This window comes from Nothoprocta perdicaria, unplaced genomic scaffold, assembly GCF_003342845.1.
Source record: "Nothoprocta perdicaria isolate Ctin4 unplaced genomic scaffold, notPer1 scaffold_443, whole genome shotgun sequence".
NCBI lineage: Eukaryota > Metazoa > Chordata > Aves > Tinamiformes > Tinamidae > Nothoprocta > Nothoprocta perdicaria.
Genome location: NW_020455692.1, coordinates 139748 through 151254, shown reverse-complemented (window position 1 = coordinate 151254; position 11507 = coordinate 139748).

The window sequence follows — 11507 nt, the reverse complement described above, 5'->3', positions numbered from 1 at the left end:
TGGAGCGCCGCCCGGCGGGCGGGGCCGGGGCTCCGCGCGGGGGCGGCCAGGTCTACCCAGCTGCGCTGGGACGGAGGCCCGAGCGGCGGGCGGGGATCTCCACAGCAGCAGCGCGGCGGGAGGGTTTAAACTGGTTGACAAGGCTCTTACAAGGCTGGGGCGTCCCCGTTTCTAGGGAGTTTTCACTCTTCCAAGGCAGTGCTCGATGATGAGGTTTCTTCCTCCAGCTCCCCGTAGCCAGGAGTGTCGCAGCTCGTCTGCCYAGGGTTGGCCTGGGTCAAATCACATCGGCAGCCTCGTTCGGTGGCATTGCCGCCCCTTGYGCGTCAGCTCCAGCAGCAGCGAGGACACGGCCAGGCCGCGCTCCTTCCTTTGAGCGCGGGAGGAACACGTTGCCACCGCGCTGCAAGGGCCATCACCCGCGCGTCACAGCCCGGAGCAGGAGCCTGGTGTCCTTGGAGGGGTGGGCAGAGCCCAGCTCCACTGCTTCAGCAGCTGGGCCACCTCCATGAGACCCCCAGAGCTGGTTCTCCGCAGCTGAAACAGGTTCTCACAGGTTCCGCGCACAGGCAGCTGTTCAAGCCTGGCAGAAATACCAACATCTCAATGGACTCAGCTCAGCTTCACCCTGTCAGAGCTGGATTGGGCTTTCCCTCCGTGCAGCTGGAAGAGAAGACAACTAGATAACTCAGCAGAGATGGACAGCACTAGGTGACAAGGGGAAGAAGCAGGAAAGCTGAAGAGAGGTTCATGGAGGACCATTTTCAGATGCTCTTGGCTGCCTCTTAGGCATTCAAGCTCAGAGCAGGCGTGGGTCACTCTCCAGCAGCCGGGAGGCTGAACTYTCCTCTCCATCAGCTGAAGGAGCTACAGAAGGATCTTCTCCATCACCCAGAAGGGAGCTATATTTAGCTAACTGATAAAACTGCATCTGGAAGATCGGCAGAGTCAATACGAGCACCATCACCTTGCACACCCTTCAGTGTCCCAAGCTTTGAAGTCCTTGGGGAAAGTCGCACCAATGTYTCACAATCCACACCTCTACCACTGCACAGCAGACAGTTCACACCTCGTGTCACCCTTGGGAGAATTCCCCATCCTACAGTTCCCCAAAAGACCATGCAGTACCACAGAGCTCTGGTACTTGGACAGGAACCTCTGCTGTTCCACTTCTCAGGCAACACTTCAAGTCCAATTTTGTTTTCAATGAATGGTACCAAACAGAGCATCATAGAGAGTACTCAGTCCTTCCCACCTCCCCATTCTTCTTCCAGAGAGCCATATCRGAAGGACCCAGCTATAACAACCATTATCCTTTTATTCCTCCTATATAGGAGCAACCTTTCTTCTTTCCAGGTTTCTCCTTACATCAAGGATTTTCTAGTCTCCCCTACCATCTCTGCAGGGGAAATCTGCTTTCTGATGGCACACCCAATAAAGCACCCACCTGAGATACCTCCAGATGTAGCAACAAGTTCTTCGTGTTAACGCTCTCTTGCTATGGTTTCATACATCTTGCTACATCTCATTTCTTCTGGGCTTGGGTCTTCTCAGTTTTCAGAGGTTGTTCTAGGCACTGCTTTGAGGAGTGCTAATTCACTGGCATGAAGCAGGAAAGTGCACTTAAAAACAGTAATTTGGAATATTATAATAATCTGCCTTTTTTCCATCAATTYTCTACTAAGGATCTTGAACCTTTCTGTAAACTGAAAGCTGGAAGAAAATATTACAGCTCAGTTAAACGTTTTGCCTGGAGCTATGCAGTAAATCACTGGCWGAAAGAGGAGCACAACCCAAGAGTCTTGCAGACTGCCATTAGATAGTCCTCTTTCACTCCAGTCTTGAAGAGCTGCATTAGCCCTGTATACATTTCCTACGTCGCACGTATTTTCCAACTACTGCARGAAATGCTGAGATTTTGGATCATACTTTTAAAATTGCATGTCTTTCCTCTGAAACAAGCCATGCCCACCATTGCTACAGGAATGACAGACAGTGTCACCATTTTTTTCTGCGCCAGGCCAGTTTCCCGGCTCAGGTTCTTGGTGGTCCAACCCAGGAGCGATCAAGGGTTATTGAAGACATTTGGTCTCATCAGGATTGTCCGGGCTCTGCTTGGTCCCAGACATCTCTGATCGGACGACTCACCCACCTTCAGCCCATTCTCATTTAAATTCTCTCTCCAGGAGACAAAAACAGAGGTGGGTTGTGAGCAGCAGTGTTTGCAGGCAAGCTATTGCATGGAGGAACTCCAGATTCCCATCAGCAGCAGCAGAGACACAGCGCACAGGATGTGTCCTGCTGTGCCAGACTAGGCTTGACATGGCTCGCTCTGCGTCAGCTCAGTGTGTCATGGGGGCCCTGCACTGGGGAACTCATCCCTGCCTGGATTCGGCACAGCGTATGACCCAGCACACTGGATTTCCAGCTCTGCTCTCACCTGCTGGGCCTTCCCTCTCCTGCTCTCRCGAGCCAGCAAGGTTGTGGTTGCTGATCCCACCCTCAGTCATCCTGGGTACCCGAGTTTTGCATAGTTCACTTTACATGCAACAAAAGCAAATAGATGAGGAGAGGATGCTTATTGCCTTGGGAACACGGCAAAACACAAACACCACTGACTAACTCAACATGGAAATACCCTCCCTAGAGAGGAAGGCAGAAGGCCAAGAGAGAGCGTGTGGCTCGAGGGAATTTCCATCACCACAGAAGCACTGGGACTCCACCCTGAAGTCCTTCCTGGCTTCAGTTAACAAGGTGACTCAACAGCAGCATTGATTAACTGAGACCAGCACTTGGTCACCGTCAAACAACTGGAGACTGGCGGCCATGGAGCTCACTGGGAGGAAGGCAATCCCAATCCATGGAAAACCTTCACCTAGTGGGAAGGTGTCTGTCTGCAAAGGGGCAAAGAAGAGTCCGACCAGGCCCAGTGCTGTTTCTCCAAGAGGCCCAAAGGAGAAAATGGGGAAGACCTTCTATAGGTCTACTGGGCGCTAGGTGAAGTAGCAGAGCCCGGCCTGAGAAGCGCAGACAACTTGGCGTTCTCAGCACCACTGAGCTGCCTCCAGAAGATGGAGTGTCCTGCTCTGCTCAGCACCATGGCACACCTCTCAACCCACCGCTGCCAGCTAAACAGCAGCYGGGCACGCTCCCAAGATTTGCTACCAAATCCAGGGAGTGCTCAGATTCAGGTCACTGAATCACGCACACCTGGACAGAGCAGAATCCRCTCGCCACGCTCAAGTTGCCGAACCAACAAGATAAAGTGCGGGGGCCAGTAAGTCAGGGAGTAACACCTATACTGTCGTGGKGAGCTTAAACTGCAGCAGGGTTAGGAAGAGTTTCCCATTTAGAGACTCGTCTTCTTTAGTCCAAAGCATTGCACTTTTTCAATAATTTTACTAAATGCTAGCTTTAAAATAAACAGGCTCCCGGCTTCAGTAAGCAGCTTCTCCAGGTATTTAGTCTGGGCAAGTGGAAGTCAGAAGAAGGGCTCTAACTCGCTTTTATTTATAAGCAGTGTGAACCCATCTTTTCGTGTGTTTATTTTAACATCACTGCAGTGAGCCTTAGTATGTAGAAATGCTTAAAGTAGAAAAATCTTACCCCRTTGCAGCTTTCATTTTTGGGGATAAATAAGTCAATAAAATCTGCTTTCACACAAGCATTTCCCTTCTCTACATCTATTCCATGTGATCCAATATTTTAGAATAAGGACATGTAGGATTAGACAGATTATTCCAAGTATTTTGTTAGGCCCTTACTTATCTCATAGGAAATTTCCATGGATATTGCAAAAAACTTACCTGGAGATACTGAAAAAAAAAATAAACAAAAGGCTTTTGCAGGGTCTAGCCTCCGATTTCTTCCTTTTGCTATCAGAGCACCAGAAAACTTAGTAGAATTTTAGACTGTAGTTGTCAGCTATTTAATGAGATACTRTGATTTATTTGTTTGTTTAGAAATTTGTGATGAAGCTTTCATATCTCCCTTTTAGATATCACATGACCCTCCAGAGCAACTCTGACACTGATCAGCAGTCATTCGGACTCCCCTCTCCAAGGTTAGTCATCAAATCTGCATGTTGCTTTGATTTTTGCCAACAAATGATCACTTCAGAGTTTGGAGGGAAGCATTATTCAGCTTTGAACTACTCTGAAGTTTGTTTTTAAACAGCTTAGAGACCCACTTGTCTGGAACCAGGTGCACAATTTTAATTCACAAGCAAGCAGAACTGCAGCAATTGCTCCCAGAGATACTGAGCGGGAGCCAATGCTCAGAAAGGATCTCATCAGAAGCAGGGCTCTGCTCCCCTAAAACTGCTGCTGAAACTTCCAGGGGATGTTTCTGCCAAATCCAGAGATTTTCCCTAACCCTGTTTTGTTTGGTTTTTTACCTCCACTGCTAATATTGGTACTTCCTTACTGTACTTAAATGCATAGCCACATGAGGAACGGGCTATGCACATCTTTTAGACGTGCAATAGAGAATATTGTGTGAGAAATCCTTACATTCATCCAGAACAGCCAAGATTAACAGAAACTGCTCTGCCCTCAGCTGTKTAACAGAGCTTCACCCTCCTTCCCTTCTCAGGCCAGGCAGGGTGAACCTCAATGCCTTCATTTCAAGGGGGTAAAAGCCACACTCAGAGTTTCTGTCTCATTCCAGAAACAGCCACCTGCTGAGGGGTTTGAAACCTTCTGGACTCAGAAAGTGGGYGTTAGTCCCAGCTCAACACCTCCACACAAAGCACCTGCATTCTGCAGGGATGACATCAGCAAAAATAGAGTAGAAAAGCTGCTTCCCAACCTGCTGCCTGAAATGGGACCCAAATCATCTCAATGAGTTCTGGGTAGAGAAGGGATGGAGGTTATGTTCTTTGACCCCTGTTACAACAACAAAAAAAGGCACTTTCAGACCACAGTTGTTCTTCAGTATCTCTTTTAGACTAAGGTGAACCATACCTCAATTTTCTCTCTGCCTCTACTACACGAGAAACTTAGACAAATAACTCAAGCACAGATATCTAAGGAAGATGGAGAGACCTACAGCCATTTTTTGAGCCTGCTAGAGTAAAATCTACCCATGGTGCAGATCTCAGAATTCTTGGGTTTTATTGCAATCTCAGCAAAGAAAGCTGAAAAGAAGTAAGGACTGAAAGGCAGCCTAGAAGAAAAGAAAAAAGTGAACAAAGAAAAAAAAGAAAGTCCGAGAAACATTGGTAGACTACGGTGTCATAGATTGTCACAAGTGTTTTGTGACTCTTGAATGCAAACAGTTTTAAGCATGGGGGGCCAATCACAAAGCACAGCAGTTGCAAAAGAAGGTTTCCTGCTAAAAGCTGGCACCTTTTCTGACCAGGATACCTTGCAGAGACTTCTCTTCACATCTGCAGAGTTGCAAACTCAGTTCAGGGGCAGCTCCAAATAGCAAGAGTATATTTTAGCTCAACATTGACCATTTTGTCTCGCCTTTTTCAGGTAAATCAATTGCTCAAGGTATTGGAAGCTTCTGAGCCCGCTCCAAGATTTATGTGGYGCTTGTTGCCATTTAAGGGGCAAAGATGAATTTTTGGTGCAGAATAGAAAAGTAAATATCCCCTGGGACACCCTCAAGCTTTCCTGCAAAACCCCAGAATTAAGTTCTCATGAGTTCCAAGTCGTTTGGGTCAGAATTGCTCCTGGCATTAGCAGGTCTGACGGAGAGAAAATGGTTTCCTCAGAGCTGCTGTAAGGACAACCCGATGTCTCCAGGGTCAAACTTCACCACAGGGGACTAATATACACAGCTAGGCCTCTCTGAGCAGGGCTTACCAAGTCCCTGTAAAATCAGCAGAGAGCCGGAAGGTCTGCCCAGGAGGTTGTGGAGTCTCCTTCTCTGGAGATCTTCAAAACCCGCCTGGATGCCACCCGGTGCCCTGTGTGTCCCTGCCTGAGCAGGGGGATTGCACTAGATGATCTCTAGAGGTCCCTTCCAACCTTAACCATTCTGTGATTTTGTCTTCCACCCTGGCATGCAGGCTTGTCAAGCATATCGAAACGACAGAGCTTCCCAGTGATACCGGTCGACTCAGAGCCATTCACAACACATGTGGCACCGTTTGCTCTCCCTTGCCCCRAACAAATCCTCTGCATTTATCTCTGATTACTCCACTATCAACAAAAGTCCCCCTTTTAATTATTTTTTTCACTTTTGTGGCCTAGTGACATATATTCTGCAAAGACTTGTGCCAAAACTTGGGTTCCTAAAAGCAAGGCTCTTTCCCTTTAACTACAAAACACTGATGTTCCTTTCAAGGGAAAGAATTCTTTATTTCCTCAGTATTTGGTATCGTTTGCCTCTGTTAAAAATGAGATAGTGAAAGGGTTGCATTAAGTCCTCCACTGGAAGAAGATAATTCTCTTCATTAATATTGTCCTCTCCTGAATTGCTGAAGCTGGAATAGTCTTTCTGGAGGCTCAGCTCAAGATAAAATTCTGTATTTACGCTTGTTTTTTCTTGGGGAGGTTTTTGTGCAACTCTACATCAGAGTGAGCTGAATTTCCTGGAATAAAAGGGTTTCTGTTGATCCCACTGAGTTTTTTAAGCTGTTCTGAAATTGAACAGTGTCGAGATGCTCTTTATACAATCCCCACATTTCAATATGCRCAATTTTAGAAGAAAATTTCCAGAAACTGTCATTCCCTGAGTTGCAAAAACTTTGAATTCATAAATATCTTAACATGTTTGGGACAGACCTTTGYGAAATTTGAGTGCTATTTCCATGGAATAAAGGCACTGTCTGATTTGTGTCAATCACATCTGCACAAGCCCCACAGTTTAATTCAAGCTGTCGTCAGGAAGCTGATACTGCTCCGTCTACTGAGACAGAGGAGAGACTTTCACACCTTGGTGAAGCAGGAACAGGATTTTGGGGAGGGACTGCGGCTGAGAAGAGAGCTTCTGTTTCRCATGGCATTTGGTAATACCTTCTCTTAGCCTTAGCCCATCTGTCTTCCTTGGGTACGAAGCAATGCGCAGAGAGCAGAATCGAGATGAAAGCAACGTGCACTTTARGGTCTCACCAGACCTGAAAATGAAGTCATTGGTCACAAGGACTATCTCCATGACTGGAGAAAGAGAACATGAAATGCTTGGCAAGAAGACAGAGCGCTGTGACTATCCAGGTTCGTCAGCTCCCTGCTGCGAAATTGGCCAAAATGTAAGTGCGGTGGAAACCAGCCCCTAGCTACACAACGTGGGCACCCCATTTTGTTATTTGCCTTCCTCAAAAGCCCAGCCAGCTGACTTGGGTGGCTCACATGAGCTGAGTCTGAGCTGCATTTTTGAAGGTACAAGAGCGGCTCTAATATAAAGCAGAAGAACCCYGCTGTGATACACTGAATTCAGGACCACAACCAGGAGTTTCTGATTCACAGCCCCTTTCTCCCAGCTGCGCACTCAATACCTGCAAGACCAGCATGATTCAGCCCACTCGGAGCTTTGCCATGGGCAGCCAGACAGAGGAAGACTCATGTAGCTGTAAAACGCACAGCTTCCCATTGCCCAGGGAAACACCACGCACAACATGCACTCACAGCGAAGCAAAACAAAACAACACCCTTTCGGGCCAGTGTCCACCTCTGGCAAGCCAGGTTTAACTTCTCTTGGGGGCCACCCAGACACCTCACTGGCTCCCACTTGGGTGCCTGTGAGCTCTGTGCTGAGCTGGCAGCTCCCTCCTGTGTTAGCAGGCATAAAAGCGCTCTCTGCTTGCTCCTCCAAACATTATTTGGAGCAAGGAACTTGCATAATGAGGAGAAAATTTTGCATTTCCTGCAATTTTTATGCACGTGAGAGAGGTGGTTTCCACTGCCTTTTTTTTTTTTTTTTTTTTTTTTTTGGTGGAACAGTAATGGAGAGAAATCCGCTCACCTAGGCACCCAGAGAGATACTAAGGTTTCCATTCTCTTGCCGCTGCTTCCTCCTCCTTTCTAACTGGATAAGGGGAATCCTGCTCTTGTCCTTTAGTGATCTGCCTTTTTCCTTTTTTTTTTCAGCGCAGAGCAGTAAACCATAGGCAGGAGGCAGGGCAGAAGCCCCATCAACATGCCCAGTGTGTCAGAGAAGAGCCCTCTGACCACAGCAGTGGCCGCTCGCGGCTGCTCAGGTACAGCAGATTTCAGGCTGACGGGGTGTCCTTTAGTCCTGCCTTCCTATATGTAAAAAAACAAAAACAAACAAAAACAAAACAGTGCTTCTCCTGAGCGTTTAATGGCAGGCTGAAGACACATATGAAAATTTAATCCCAGTAGGATATTATTTCTGATGCTTTCTTTGCTGGTCGCGGAGCTTCGAACACAAGCATAACACTCGCTGCTTGTTCCTTGTGCCAAGTTTATCTCGAATGGGGTGAATATTCTAAGGGCTTTTTTACTGGCCCTGGAGACAAAATCAGAATGTTTTGGCAGTGGGACTTAACTGAAAATCATTTTTGAGATGCTAGTAAAATGAGGGAGAACTGAGATTCTCTCAGAATCAAAGTGCCTTAATATATTCTGTTCARTTTTCCCCTCTAAAAATAAAGCAGGGTTTTATTCCACTTCCTCACACTGTAACTCTTCTTTGAGCTCTACCAACTGTTTCTAAATGCCAGAAAAGAGAAAAATCAGATTATCTTATTCCGAACTGCATTAAAAAAAAGTTAATAGTATCTGGTTGTACAATGGAAACCTTCTACTCTCTTTATCCTAATAGCCTTAATCTAAAGCATTTAATAATTCTGTACAGTAGAGCTGTTGCTGTGTCCTACTAACCATAGCAGTTGTATCTGATTTTTAAGTCTTGGTTTGCTCCATTTTAAACCTCAAAGCTCCCAGTAAAGTGGGTCTTTGAGCATGAAGCAAATTTCACTGGTCTCACTCACCCCCCCACTAGTCAAATTGTAATTTTTTTTCTGATAGGGCTTTTAATTAAATGACATCTTTCTGCACGCACCGTTAGGTAAACATGCTCCCTTTCAGTGCGTGTTCTCACCCCGCCAGAATGCSACACACAGGTTTTAGCAAAGACAAAATAGAATATTTGTGATTTGAGGTTTAAAGCAGCTTTCACCTAAGACAAGAGGAGAATGATAGCAAAGTGTAGAAAAGGTTTTCAGAGTTGTTTTTATGCCCTGTTTGCAAGGAGAAAGGGAGGCTGTCCTACCAGGGTTAAGGGATGAGGTTACAGACTCATTCCTATTAGAAGTTCACCATCCAGTTGGAGTCTCCAAGAGCTACAGGCTTCTGGAAAAACAAGCCAGGTGTCTTTGGTCATGCTCAGACAGAGGTGCAAGACAAGCGCTCTGGTTCAGGGGACAAACCACAGTCACACGAGGAGGCCAAGCGGAGTCTCTGTGTGCACAGGGGAACACAAACCCCAAAGGTGCCGACAACTCATGCAYAGGGTTTGTACAGGCGCTTGCTGCATCTGTGTAGGCACGAGAAAAGCCTCAAGAGCCACCCTGTTCTTGGAAGGCCTTGGTTCCTCTGCACCTCAACCATATACCACCTTATATATGCCATACATAATCATGTATGACCTTGTATATACCATATATAACATTAAGCCCTGGGATCAGGGTTTCTCATGAGGGGAATCTAAAGCTTCTCCCTCCTTCTGAAGGCCAGGACAGAGCTGGCTGCTACTTGGGACAGTTGAACGGCACTATTTAGGAGCTGCCTAGAGCACAGCCAAACCTGTGCCAACGTTTAATCCTGGTTTAATCTCAGCAGGCTGGGACTCACCAACCATGGCTAACAGCTCCATGTCGGGCAGCAGCTTCCAGAGCTTCTGCTCCTCCTTGCACATCAGACCGTTGGGAAGACACTTACTGACTGGAGCAACTTAACCTGCTAATTTTCATTCACTGTGAATCTAGGCTGTTTATTTCCTTTACCCTCAGTTCAGATGAGAACTAACGGAGAACCTGGACATGCAGATCTGCTTGGAAAGGTAGTTTTCATATTTTTAAACAGCTAACAAATGGTTGCTCAGGTTAATAAGACACATCACACTGGTGAAATCACAGCAGTTCTGAAGCAGTAATAAATTTGGTAACATTTTATGTTGAGTTAAGCATATCTAGAAACTGGGATGGTTATCCAGGAAAAAAAAAAATGATCAAAAATAACTATAATGCCATTGAATAATTAAAAAAAAAAAGTGAGCACAGTAAGTCATGGAAGGCCTTGTGATAAATAATGTGCTGCTATGGTGCTAGAAGCCCTCCTAGGGCTCCTGGCTCAGGAGCCAGGCTTTCTCTTTGATCTAGAGAGTATAATTTTATCAAAAACAAAATCCATACTGCTGAAGAGTTTGGCTTCATCCTCCTCACACTCTCCCTTCACACTGGGAAGATCCCCCGTCGTCCTTCTCTTCGTGTCCCATCCCTCTCATTGCCGAGCTGTCTCGGCCTCTTCTCGCAGCAGAGAGGCTCTAGTACCCTCTCCATCTTTGCAGGCCTAGCTTAGCCTCACTCCAGGAGCTCCACGTCTCTCCTGCGCTGGGGAGTGAAAGACTGGACCCAGCACCSCAGATGTGGCCTCACCAGGGCTYACAGAGGGGGTATCACCTCCCTCCATCCACTCACTGGCATTGCTCTTCCTAACATCACAAGAGGTCCTTGGCCCTCTTGGTTGCAAGGGCCCATTACTGCCTCACGGTCAACTTCTTGTGTTGCAGGGCAGCCGCTAGCCTGGACCTGTGCCTGGCGTTATTCCTCCCCAGGAGCAGGACCTCCTCCAACTGGACCTTGTTGGCTCAACCCCCTGAGCTCCATCACCCAGACAGTTTTCAGCCGCCCTGACCTGCCCACGCTTCCTCAGCTTGCCTGTGAGGATGCTACAGGAGATGGCATCTGGAGCCTTGCTCCAGTCAGGGGAACGCAGGTGCTCCCTGTGCTCCCCAGTCCAGCCAGCCTGCCCATCAAAGCAGAGCATTATGTTGGTTAAACACCAAGGTTGGTGTGTCCAGGCTGACTRCTCTTGATCACTTCCTTATTCTTCTTGTGCTTTGACASAGTGCCGGGGATGAGCTGGGCTGCATTACCTTTCCAGGAGTGGAGGCAAGGCCGCCTGGCCTCTAGTTCCCTGGATCCTCCTTCTGCCCCTTCCTGCAGATGGCCAAGATGTTGGCCTTATTCCATTCCTTGGGCATTTCTCCCCATTTCTGGGACCTTTCACAGACTGAGTGGCCTAGCAGCAGCACCAGCTCTTCCCTCGGCACCCGGGTGCTTCCCAACACTGCCCTTAGACGTGTGCAGGCCCCATTTCCTTAGGTGCTCCCTAACCCCATCCTCCTCCCCAAGGGAGCATCTTCCTTTCTCCAGGCTCTCTCCCCCCTCTCCATGGCCTGGGCTCCCCAAGGACTAGCCTTTCCTGCGAAGGACAGAGGCCAAGGCATCACACAGCATCTTTTCTACCTATAACAAGGCCCCAGCAAAAAACTGCACCCAGGGGCCTCCCCCTCTGCCAAATGGAAGAGCC